Raw genomic sequence first — 12,207 nt, 5'->3', positions numbered from 1 at the left:
GTGATCTGATGCTCTCTGCTGGCGTGTTTGAGCACTGCATCTATGTTTATAGACACACATGCATACACATAAATAAAAATAAAAGGCACTCTTACTTAAAATCATGCTTCTACTGAAGTAGTTTTATGAGCCAAAACCAGTAAAAAAACAAAACAAAAACATTTTTCCTGCAGCAACATGTGACAAGGAGTAGCCAGGGAGTAAGAAGGGAAATGGATACAATTTCAGGAGGAAGTGGTTTGCAAAACTGCAGTAGTTTGTCACAGGTGGAAAGTTGATACAATGTTCTATTTAGTATAACTCCAAGAACTCAAGAGTATCAGGAATTAACAGGGCATCAGTCATGTATGTCTTAGAAATGCCCAGAATATGGGGATAGTCCATATTAAAATATTCCAAAGCTTCAAATTAAGAAAGAAACAAACACCTCACAGTAACTCTAGTCTTCCTGCCTTGATCTAAGAATCCTAATAAGCCTTTTTATATTAAGTTTCAAACATTTTCAGATGGGCATGGTGGGCATGGTGGTACATGCCTTTAATCCCAGAATTCCAGAGGTAGAGGCTAGTGAAGCTCTGTAAATTCAAGACCAGCCTGGTCTTCATATTAAGTTACAGGCTAGCCAAGGCTACATAGTGAAACCCTGTCTCAAAAGAGAGATGAAAAATAGAGACTCAGAGACAGAAAGAAAATAAAAAGACAATAAAATCTTCGCTGCTTCAAGTTAAGTTCATCAAGAAGACAGCAAAATCAGTCATAAATGTGAATACTCATAAACTGGATTTCACCAAAATCAAAAGTCTTCACTCTCCTCCATTCTTTTTCAGTGTTGACTGGCTTGATCTTGTACTGGTCTTGTACAGGCACCCACAGCTCCTTTGTACTTACTGCCTCACAGGTGCAAATAATGTCATAGATACGGTTTACATTTTAAACAGCTTTCTGATGCAGTGAAGAATTGCCTCTGCCTTGTGTTCTGACTCAGTTTTTGAATAAAGATCACCAAGATATGCAAGAAGGTCCTTTTCTGTTTGAATATCTAGAGATGTGTGCAGAGCAAAAACCAAGAAAAGCAACCAGACTGATTGACCGTAGACAGGAATTTGAAGAGACAGGCTCATTTCCCTCTTATGCATCCTTTTAATTTTTTCCCTCTGCCTTTTGGGACCTTTCTATTTCCCGTCTCAGGCCACTCCAATTACAACTTCTGGCAAACTGTTTTCCTTAGTCATAGGAATAGACAATAGGCACAAATAATTAGTCATGTGTTGTTATAAATGTGCATCATTAAGACCAATGTTTTTATTATATGCTATGTAACATACCAGGACCTGAAAACATATTTAAAAAGTAAGTCTTGTACAGATTCTGATTCAATGGGGCAAAAGTTGAATTCTTGTGTCTTTGCTAAATTCTGCCTCTGTCCATCCTTTCCTTGCCTTTTGCCTGCATATGTATTCCTGTTTCCTCTTCTGTCACATATATAGAGAATGGAGACACAACAGCCAGGATAATTTTAACCAATTAAGAACAGAAGAGCTATCAAAATGTGAAATGGAAGGCTCTCCACCCACCATCAACAGCAACAAATCACACAGTTAAGACTACCAACTATACATAAATAGCTTGTTTTAAGCATCTGAGTTAGCTATCAAGTTACTTATAACTAGAGTTAAAAGGGGTAGCAGTAGACATGTGCAAACTACTGCCTTATATCTTCACCATATGCACTTCCAAAGGAATGACAGTGACAGCAAGTCGCCTGTACAGAATCTATTGTCTAAGCCTTTCCTCACTTATTATTAAATACCTTCTCAAGTCCTCCAAGAGAGTTTCTCCTGAAGCCAGATGTCAAGGTGCACACTTCTAATCGTAATTTGTAGGAGGCTGAGTCAGAAGAAATAGGAGTTCAGAGTTACATCATGAATTCAAGGCAAGCTTAAGCACAAAACCCCAAACCTAAAAGAGTTAATAATAATTTTCCCCAAGAGCATGTGCTCCTACAGATTTCCTACAGGTGTATTCACTCAGTGAGGGAGGAAGGAAGCTATAGCTCCGTTTCTACCTGTCTCACTCTAGCATCAGGTTTGACTCTGAGAGGGTAATGTCAACAATGTTAACAAGCCCTCCAATCTTAGGCAAACCAGGTAAATGTGCCATTTCACTAATGCATCCTTCATCAGATGTGCTTCTGTCACTCCATCTTATGCTATGCTTTGCTGAAGTTGCCAAGTCTCCAGTATAGCTGGTTCCCTGTACCGCTGACTGTCTGGTCCTTAAGTGTCAGGACTTTAGTACTCTGCCTCAGTGTATAAAACAAATGGCCTTGACTGTATCCCTCTGTTGAATATATCATGTTCATTACTTGGAATGCTGCAAGACACAAGAAGTCTAAGAAAAACTAAACTGGTTTGTTCATATGGAATTCTCCAAAATACTGTACTCTTGAGTAATCATGCTGGAAAGAGTAGCTAGGATGAAAATCTGAGCTTTATGCCTGGAATTCTAAATCTGGACCTCCAGCATTCACACGGAGGCATAAACACATCCACAACCTTGACTCTGGAACCATTTACACAGACAGGTCTGACTTGCATCCTAAGTTCTCTGCAGTCAAGAGAGTTTGGAGGATGATGCAAAGCTGTTGTTACCTGCATGGAAGCTTTTCCCAAGTATACAAAGATCATTAAACTAAGACAGTGTATTTGTGTAGCCCATCATGATGCTCATTTTCTGAAGTTTGATTTGTGCATTTCCCTATGACCTTGTTCTGGTGACCTGGAGAACTCTTGCCTCCACCAGAGCTGCTGATGTACAACCTCCATGAGAATTCCGGTACTGTTAGGGAGCAAGCATTACTGTAGCCCTCCATCTGGAGTGCATCCTTACAGAGAAAATAAGAGGAACCCTGAAGCATGCAGGAGTTGCCCTGTATTCATGATTTTCTTCACAAGACTCTACAGAAAACAGGCCATTGGCTTTTCGTGAGCTAAATATATGGAGATGTAAAGTGGCCAAGAATGGAAGAGGGAACAAGACATGCTGTGTATAAACACTTTGCCCACTAGTAGACAAATCTCAGTACGCAAACGTCAACCCCCAAAAGTTAGTTATTTCTCTTCCACCTCAGCAAGAGTTCCAAGCAATAGAAATACTTCCTCATGTCACCTAAGGGAAGGAGGGATAAAATTCATCAGCCCACAACCCCATTACATATGAAGATAGGAACATTTGAAGGAAGCACAGATACTTTGCCCACAGGATTCTAAAAAACATCTGTGCATCTGACAGAATTTCACATCTTAAAGAAACAATGTTCAGTTCCCTTGTTGGCCTCCCCATCTAGAACTCAAGGCAACCGCTGTAAACAGTACTGAAGGTGACTTGCATATGTTGCTTAGAATAACCTTGTCTGGGCCTGGAGATGAACGTGAGTGGTAGAGCATCTGCTTAGGATGGTCAGGGCCTTGGATGGTGACTCAAGACCTACAGGAAAAGATCAACTTAACATTCCCAGTGTATACTAACACTCTTACCTGTGCAGGAAGATTCTTCTTTAAGTGAGCTGTTCATATGAGCAGATGCCTGAGGAGCCACCATTTCCACTTTAAATTTAAAAAAAGGATTGCAGTTTATGTGTAAATGACCTTGACAATGTTGTAAAATCAAAGTGTGTCATCAATCAGCTCTTGCTGAATGCTTTTAGTCACTTGCCTTTTTGTTCAGCTTTCTGCACTATTCACATTGCCCTTAGCAAAGGATATCTACTACATACATCTGTAAAGATCAATGATAGATGGATGATTGTGGTGATATTTTGCTTGTACAAATAAAACTTGTCTAAAGATCAGAAGATGGAGCTTGCCACTAGCTAACCATAGAGGGCTAGAGGTCCGCACAGACAGACAGGAAGTGAGATGATTGGGTGGAGAGAGGAAGTGTAATGTCTGGGAAAAGACAGGAAGTGAGATGGCTGGGTAGAAGGGAGATGAATGGGTGAAGAGGATATAAGTAGGAAGAAACAGGAACTCTCTCTTTCCTGTTGGGAAGCTAATGAGGTAAAGGTGGCTTTGGCTTGCTCCTGATCTCTCAGCATTTTCTCTATATCTGACTCCAGGCTTTTATTACGTAGAACAATTAAGAACTCTATCTACAGATGATTGATAGATAATAAATGATATGGGCAGATAATAGATAGATGACATACAAATGATAGATAATAGATAGGTAACATATCCTTCCCCTGCCACAAAACAAAAACCCACAGAGTTCTTGACAAAATTTTCATTAAAAATGTAAAATTTGGCACATGCAGGCCCTGCCTTCATTAACAAAGAAATGTACTCTAAGGTTAGTATCAAAATTTACAGAACTTCCCACAGGAAAACTGGTGGTTACTTGATTTTATTGTTGTTGACTTTTTTTGAGCATTTTTTGGTTTGGTTTTTTTTTTTTTTTGCTTTTGTTTTTAGACAGTGCTTCATGTAACCCAGGCTAGCCTCAGACTTGCTGTATTGCCAAGGCTGACCTTGAATCTTTTGAGTCTGCATAACAAATGCTAGAATTATTGGTATATTCTATAATATATAGCCATGAACTGTTATTTTTATGTTTTAGTATTTTTCATTTGGTGCAGTAATCTGTGAAAGCCTAAGTATGTGGCCTCTTGATTGCAACTTTTGTATATTGTCTTCAGTATTTCTGGAATTATTTTACTTGTTTATTTCTAAAATATATGTCTATATTAGTTGCCAAACTATGATCAAAGACATCAATCATTTAGATTATCACTCATTGCAAAGGAATAAAATATCCTAGAATTAAAGTTTCTATTCCCTTAAGTTGCTCAGGATAAAATGGGCAGTATTCTGCAGTGTAATGGTACAACTAAATTTTAAATAAATATGCTTCATCAGATAGTGGACTAGGTAAACACTTAACAAAGAAACAGCACCATTGGGTGTTATGAGCAGTTTTTCTTTGCCAGTCTGGTCCCTGAGCCATGCCAGCCCACAATATCACACAGAGACACTGTATTAGATATAATTCTGTTGCCTGATACTAGCAATTCTTATTGGTTAGCTCTGTCTTAAATATTAACTCATTTCTATTAATCTAAGTATTTCCAAGGTCTTATCTTGATGGAGAAAGAGAGCCCAGCGTACTGCCCTGTACATTCTCCATCTTGAATCTCCTCTCTCCTTCTGGAACCCTCCTTGTTTCCTAGTCCTGCCTATCTTGCTTTCCTATTGGCAATCAGTGCTTTATTCATTAACTAATATGAGAAACATATTTAAAGAATGGCATCTCCCATGGAAGACTGAGAAAGTGAATGCAGCAGACGGTCTTTGCAACAAATCGCACCATTTGCCCTGGTTCTTTGTACATCTCCCTACATCCATTGTCTTTTTCACATGATTCACACTGAAAATGTGACTTGACTTGACCAACAGACAAATTAGATGGATATGAAATTGTGCCAATTCCATTCAAAACTTTAAAGTATCCTGTGGGTTTTTCTTCACTTTGTGGTTTCCACCATCTCTAGAAGTTAGTGCCTGGGCTTCGCTGGTGTTCCCAAATACTTCCCAGTCGAGCAACTCCGAGAAGCCAGCCTGGATGCCATGACTCTAAGTCAACCCACAGATACACAAGTGAGTATAGTCAAGATAACATTAACAGTGCAGCCAATCCAACTCAGTGGACTCTACAGGCATTTAAGAAAAATATGGGTTTATCACTTTAAGCCACTGAGATTACTTTATTATATAATATTAGTTAACTGACACATTGTAAGTAACAAGATGTGAAACTGGGCATACCTACTTAAGTTTAAGATCTTTTACTTAAACTTCTAAAGTTTAGTAAATTTAACAATTTGGAAGTTTGCTTGGAAACATTAACTTCTATTTCTACTTTTAAAATTAAAGCTTCCAGAGAGAAGACAAATATGAGATGAATGTGTGATGGAGCAATCGGCTAACTCATATTTCATATTTCATTTATTTATTTGGGAGGGAGTACTGCAGCACATGTGTGGAGGTCAGAGGACATTTGCATGAAGTCTGTTTTCTCCTCTGTCATATGGGTTCCAGGGATTGAATTCACGTCATCAGACTTATCATCAAGTACCTTTACCTTTCTCGCCATCTTACCAGCCACTTACTATGTATTTTAAAGAAAACTGAGGTGTGAGGGCACAGAACTATAAGAGGCTGACCGAGATGAAGAGAAGCAGAAACCAAGATATAATTACAAGTTTTGATCATGTGGTACCATTCAGCAAGAACACCATTGCATATGAGCAATTTAGAACCTACCAGTATCCTGGTTTCCTCCCACAGTGTGGACTTTGTTCCACTTCAACAACTGTCTCACAGAATTTCAACTGATGAGGTCATCCATCTCTGTATTGTGTAATTCAAGCAAACTTTCTAGAGTTCAAAATCACACAAAAAAAATGATAGTGATTGGACAGTTACTTTTAGCAATTGCTGCAGTTTTAGATCAGAAATGTCACTCATGAGCATTAATAGTGAATTGGGAAATTGTGGAAACTTGGGAGGTAAGGCCAAGCTAAAGGAAATAAATCAGTAGGGGCAGATCTTTGAAAGTGATACCTGATTTCTGGTTCCTATCTTTCTGGGTCCCCACATACTACTTCTGCTGCCACAATGAGTGTTCCAACATGCCTTTCTCATCATGATGGACTGAAACCCTCTGAGCTCAAAAGTCTAAATAAATCTTTCCCCTCTCATGTTCTGTCAACATAATACAAAAGGATCTTTCTATTTTTTCTTAGACTAATTTATTGTGTATGAATGTATGTATGTACACAAGTTCATGTGTACTATGGCATGCAAATGGTACATACAGTTTGCAAGAGTCAGTTCTGTCCTTCATTATGAGGACCCAGGGCATTGAGCTCAGGTAAACAGGCTTTGTAAAAAATGTCTCTACCGACTGAGTCACTTCATCAGAAGTTCCATCTCGGTGTGGCTATGATCCAGATAAAGATTAAATGATAAAGAGAACATCAACATCTGTATTCCCCATTTCCACAAGCTACTCACTGGAATTAATTAGCAAGCATGTTCAGTCCCTGAAAGTCTCCAAAATAGAAAGAATCTCATTAGTGCTAAGTTTTTGCCTTTTCCTTGTTTAATCTAAAATAAAACCATTCCACCAGTGTCATGGTAACAAATAATATAAAAATATTTATGAAAATTAAATTAAATTAACAATATTTTATCTAGGGACAAGGTATCTCCAATTACTGTGTCAAAATTAATAAAAAGGTGGCATTTCCTCAGTTTGTTTTAAATTATTGATTTTCAGCTCTATGAGGGAATATTAACAAATTAAATATGGATATAAATAAATTTAGAAGAATAAAAGATGAGGGAGATAATTTTCACATGACAAGTAGCTTAGATCTTCATATTTAAATTCATTAAAAATATCCTAAACCTACATCACTGAGCAGCCACTTGATCCTTAAGAGTTAAGAGTTACTGCAGGTATGCTTACTGGACATGCTCTAATATTTGTAAAATTGTGTATAAATATATGAAAGTCCACTTTTGCCCTTAAAAATCTGGGTAATTTTTTTTCATCTTAGCCATTCCTGAAGGTGTAAGAGGGAATCTCAAAATAGTTTTGATTTCCATCTCCCCAATGGCTAAGGATGTTGAACATTTCTTTAAGTATTTGTCAGCCATTTTGGTCTCCTATATTGAGATGTCTCTGTTTAGATCTGTACCCCATTTTTTAACTGGATTATTTATTTTCTTCCTACCCAGTATCTTGAGTTCTTCCTCCATTTTAAAAATTAGCTCTGTATTTGATGTGGAGTTGGTGAAAAATCTTTTGCAATTCTGTAGGCTACATTTTGCCCTACTAACAGTGACCTTTGCCTTACAGAAGCTTTTCAGTTTCATGCAGTCCTATTTATTGATTATTGATCTTAGTACCTTAGTACCTGTACTAAGGAAGTTGTCTCCTGTGCCAATATGTTCAAAACTATTCCTTACTTTCTTTTCTACCAGGTTCAGTGTGTCTGGTTTAATGTTGAGGTTTTTGATCCACTTGGACTTGAGGATTGTGCAGGGTGATAGATACGTATCTATCTGCATTCTTCTAATATGTGCATATCCAGTTAGATCATCACAATTTGATGAAGATGCTTTCTTTTTTCTATTGTGCATTTCTGGCTCCTTTATTGAAAATAATGTGTCCATATGTCTGTGAATGTATGTTAGGATCTTGCTGGCAAAGATTTAGATCAAAGGGAACACTCCTTCTTTGCAGGTAGGTGTGTAAACTCATACAACTACTATAGAAATTAATATGGCAGTTCCTCATAAAACTGAATTGATCTACCTCAAGACCCAGCTATACGATTCCTGGGTGTACTACATAGACAATTGCTCAACTGTGTTCATAGAAGCTTTATATATAATAGCCTGAAACTGGAAACTACCTAGATGTCCTTCAATCAAGAATGGACAAAGAAGATGCAATACATTTACACAATGGAGTATTAATCTGTCAGTATTTGTAGGCAAATGAATGGAACTAGGGGAAAAAACCATCCTGAGTCAGGTAACCTAGATCCAAAACTGCAAACATGACATGTACTCACTTACAAGTGAATATTAGTTATTAAGTGAATGATAATTGTGCTCCAAGTAAAAAACTCAGAAAGGCTAAGTAACAAGAAGGGCGCCAATAGACAAGGGAAACTGAATAGATTTTTTTGGGTGGACAGGAAGTAATAGGTGAGTATATATGGAGGTAGAGAGTACCTGGAGAGATGACTGGAATTGGAGGGTATGGGGGTGGGGGTGGTATGATGTGGAAACCTAGTTCAGAGAAACTCTCAGGATTCTATGAAGGTGACCCTAGCAAGGAGTCCTAGTAATGAAGGATTCAGAGTCTGAACCAGTCATCCTCTGAAACCAGTCAAACATTCCAGAGATGAGTCTGGGACACCAACCCAGCTACAGAACCTTTGGTCTATTGTCTATCCTGCCTGCAAGATGCACTAGGGCAAAGGAAGCACAGAACTTGTAGAGGTGTTCAGCCAATGACTGGATTAACTTGAAGCCAATACCATTAGAGGAAGTACATGCCTGACACTTCCTGGATGACCAGGAATCAGAGTTTGGGTAGCCCGGAGCCCTATTATTAAAAAAAAATCAATAAGTCCTAATAATATCCTTATATACTCACAGATCAGTGCCTTCCTCAGTCACATCAAAGAGGCTACACCAATAGCTGATGGGAGCAGATTCAGAGACCCATAGCCAAACATTAAGCAGAGAACAAGCCCAAATTGAAGATCTTCACTGTATCCATCCCCTTTGAGCACAGAGAACCATAGGTAAGATGGGGCAAAGAAATGTAAAAGCAAAGGGATGGAGGCACCAGAATAACACAGCCAACAGACGTCAATGGGACTCACAAAGGCTCACAGAACTGAAGCTGCAGTCATGGAGCCTGCATTGGTTTGTGCCAGGTCTTCTGTATATATGTTATAGTTTTTAGCTTGATATTTTTGTGGGATGCCTAACAGTGGGAATGGAACATCTTTGCCTCTTTTGCCCGCTCTTGCGGCCCTTTTCTTTCTACTAGGTTGCTTTTTCCAAATTTGGTAAGAGGGTTTGTGCCTAGTCTTATCGGATTCTGCTGTTATGCTGTGTTTGGTGGATGTTCCTAGGAGGCCTGTTCATTTCTGAAGTGAAACATAGGAGGAATGTATCTGAGAGAGAAGGAAAGTAGAGTCAGAGGGAGGAACGGAGAGAAGGAAACTTCAGTTAGGATTATTGAAAACATTTAAAAAAAAATAATGTTGGCAGAGAATAAGGAAAGCCGGGAGCGGGTACACCTCCCTTTTCCTCCGGCTGCCGGGAACGTGCTTACCAAAAGCAGCCTACCATCTTTCAAAACAAGGAGTGTGTTCTGCTGGGAGAAACCGGCAAGGAGAAACTCCGTCAGTACTACAAAAACATCAGTCTAGGCTTCAAGATGCCCAAGGAGGCCATCGAGGCACCTACATAGACAAGAAATGTCCCTTCACCGACGTCTCCATCCGAGATCGCATCCTGTCCGGCGTCGTAACCAAGATGAAGATGCAGAGGACCATCATCATCCGTCGGGACTACCTCCATTACATCCGCAAGTACAAACGCTTTGAGAAGCGCCACAAGAACATATCCGTGCACCTGTCGCCCTGTTTCAGGGACGTACAGATCGGCGACATTATCACCGTGGGAGAGTGCAGGCCCCTGAGCAAGACTGTGCATTTCAACGTGCTCAAGGTCACTAAGGCTGCTGGCACCAAGAAGCAGTTTCAGAAGTTCTGAGGACTCTGGCTGACTCCCTGGAACAAATAAAGTTATTTTCCAGCTTTAAAAAAATGTTTACCTGCTGTTAGTTGTTTCATTTTTTTTTCAAAACTACATATTACACTCTGTCTCAGTGGGACTTCCACCGGAAACAAGTTCTCAAACTGAGATATTTTACAAACGGTACAGAGGATGCACAACAAAGGATAGTAACTATGGGTGCAACAGAGTTGCAGGCACCAAAATCATGGATACAAAGGCTTTTTTGTCAGCTTGGCCAATCCATGTTCTGATTCTCTGTCCCACTTTTCCATTGCCTTCCATTCAAGATAACCAGGTCTACCACCATACTTTTACCTTTATTCCTGAACCCTGCTAAGGTGGATCCTGTCCTAAATGCTGGCTCAGCCATGCTTTCTTGACATTTAAAACAAAATAAGCATAAACTGAACATTACTAAATCTTCATATAATGGTTTCTTTTAGCTATCACTTCCTTCTCTGATTCAACTCATTTTCTGTGAGTTCAGGTGGGCAGTCAAAAGGAGTATGCCTTTTGAGCTTTGCTTTGAAATCCCGGCTCATATAACACACTTCCATAGTCCCCAACATAACAATTCCCTCAATTTTTTGTCACTTTATAACAGAAGCTATCCTTTTGTTCATTTCCATTACAAAGTTCACTAGAATTACCCTTGATGTCCATGTTTTATCACATACTTCAACATTTTTTCAAGCTCTAACCATTAGCAAGTTTCAAAATTATCTCTACCTGTTCAGGTGCTTCTATACAAGCACCCGACTTTTTCATCCCCAAATCAGTATCTCAGCTACTGTTACTATGACAAAATATTGCCATACCACAACTCAGAAGGCTGGAAGTACAAGATTATAGTATCAACATAAATGAGTTCTGGTGAGGGTTTTCTTCCAGGCTTTCGGAGAGATGGCTGCCTGGTTACTGACCCCTTCATATAGGGGGGAGAAAGAGAAAGAAAATTGGACAGAAACGTATTAATCCCACCAAGAGGCCTTATGGCCTCATTTAAACCAAATTCTTTCTCAAAGACTTCATTTACAACTATTATCATGTGAGGGATTAGGACCAGGCTGGCCAGAAAACTGATCATAACAAAATGATGCCCAACATGGGTACTAAGAACTTCTACATAAAACTTGACAAATGCTTAAAAAGGGATTTTAGAAACAAAAGAACAGAGCAAGTCTTCTCTGTAGCAGCATTTTTCTTGGTTGGTTTCTGTTTTGCTAGAGACAAGCAGAGATTTCATGGCTCCTTTAAGGGAGGTTTCCTAACTTGGCATAAGCACCAAAACCAGCTAACAACTTAATGGTGTGCACAAAAGCTGGCAATGGCAGTGACCACATCTCCAAGATGACAGCATGCTTCTCAATGGCAGCATAGACCAAGGCAGTGAGCATAGCTCTCAGTGCTGGTGATAGATGTACCCCCACCATCTTGGATATACTGTGACTAAAACAGCTGTGGCTTTCATTTTAGCAATGTTGTTTAGCAGACAAAAGACTCATCACCAGAAAAAGATAAAGATTTACAGTAAAGGCAGATTCAGATTGAGGAAAAACCTCTAAAGGTTTACAGAGTGTTTTAAAATATATGCAGGCTTGGGAGAGAAAAGAACAGGATAAAGTGGTTTAAAAAATATAAAGAAAGAGAGAAGCTGAGTTTGGTGGCACACGCCTTTACTTCTAGCACTCGGGAAGCAGAGGCAAGTAGAACTCTGTGATTTCAAAGTGAACCTGGTATAGAGAGTTAATTTTAGGACAGGCAAAAGTTACACAGAGAAACCCTGTCTCAAAAAATGGAAAAATAGAAGTAGAAG

At 39.1% G+C, this 12,207-nt stretch overlaps 1 pseudogene; it reads left to right on the top strand.

Moving 5' to 3' along the window:
- Nucleotides 1-6,513: 6,513 nt before the first annotated feature.
- LOC127236512 (40S ribosomal protein S11-like) lies at nt 6,514-10,415 on the top strand (annotated as a pseudogene).
- The last annotated feature ends 1,792 nt before the right edge of the window (nt 10,416-12,207 follow it).

The sequence above is a fragment of the Phodopus roborovskii genome, unplaced genomic scaffold (assembly GCF_943737965.1).
Source record: "Phodopus roborovskii unplaced genomic scaffold, PHOROB, whole genome shotgun sequence".
In the NCBI taxonomy this organism is placed as follows: Eukaryota; Metazoa; Chordata; class Mammalia; order Rodentia; family Cricetidae; genus Phodopus; species Phodopus roborovskii.
Note: the sequence above shows the minus strand (reverse complement) of the source record. Positions and strands in the feature narration are given on the sequence as shown.